Source organism: Pteropus medius, unplaced genomic scaffold (genome assembly GCF_902729225.1).
Source record: "Pteropus medius unplaced genomic scaffold, Ma_sr-lr_union100, whole genome shotgun sequence".
Lineage (NCBI taxonomy): Eukaryota > Metazoa > Chordata > Mammalia > Chiroptera > Pteropodidae > Pteropus > Pteropus medius.
In genome coordinates, this window is record NW_024351730.1 from 7,359,160 (window position 1) to 7,359,829 (window position 670).

The window sequence follows — 670 nt, forward strand, 5'->3', positions numbered from 1 at the left end:
CCGACCACATGAAGTGAACATATCCTCGAGATTGTATTGTCTTCATAATAAAACAAAATATGAAGCTTAGAACTGGATCACTTGGCCCTTTCTCTTCTTATCTCCTCCCAGTTCGGAATGCTTGCATTTCTTAATAGCCATTCAACGCATTCAAGCCTCAGGACAGTCTTCTTTGTAGTTTTAGCCTTTTTACTGAAAATCAGCTTAGTCCGCCCACCGTAACCACTCTGCTCCCTGTCATACAGAGCCCTTGCCATTCCTGTACTGTGTCGCTTGGTGGGGTTGGTGTTTGACACACTTAGAGAAAGTCCAGCAGATTTTAGGAACATTCACCATGTTTGCGAGAGCATTATCAGCACAGAAAGCTGGGTACATTTTTTTTGTTGTTGTTGTTGTTTTTAGATTTAATTGTATGAACATTGGTTGATACAATTATATAATTTTCAGGTGTACATTATAATTTGACATCTATATATTCTATTGTATGTTTACCACCCAAAGTCCAGTTTCTTTCAGCTACCATATATTTGATCCCATTTACCCACTTCACCCTCTCCCATCCCCATATATTTGACCCCTTTTACTCTGTTACCTTCCGCCTCATCCACCCCCTACCCTCTGGTAACCACTAGTCCATTGTCCATGTCCATGAGTCTCTGTTTGTTTGTCC

General features: G+C 40.7%; 1 pseudogene; it reads right to left on the bottom strand.

Annotated features, from left to right (window-relative positions):
* Nucleotides 1–9: 9 nt before the first annotated feature.
* On the bottom strand, nt 10–336 carry LOC120588368 (60S ribosomal protein L36a-like; annotated as a pseudogene).
* Between the last annotated feature and the right edge of the window lie 334 nt (nt 337–670).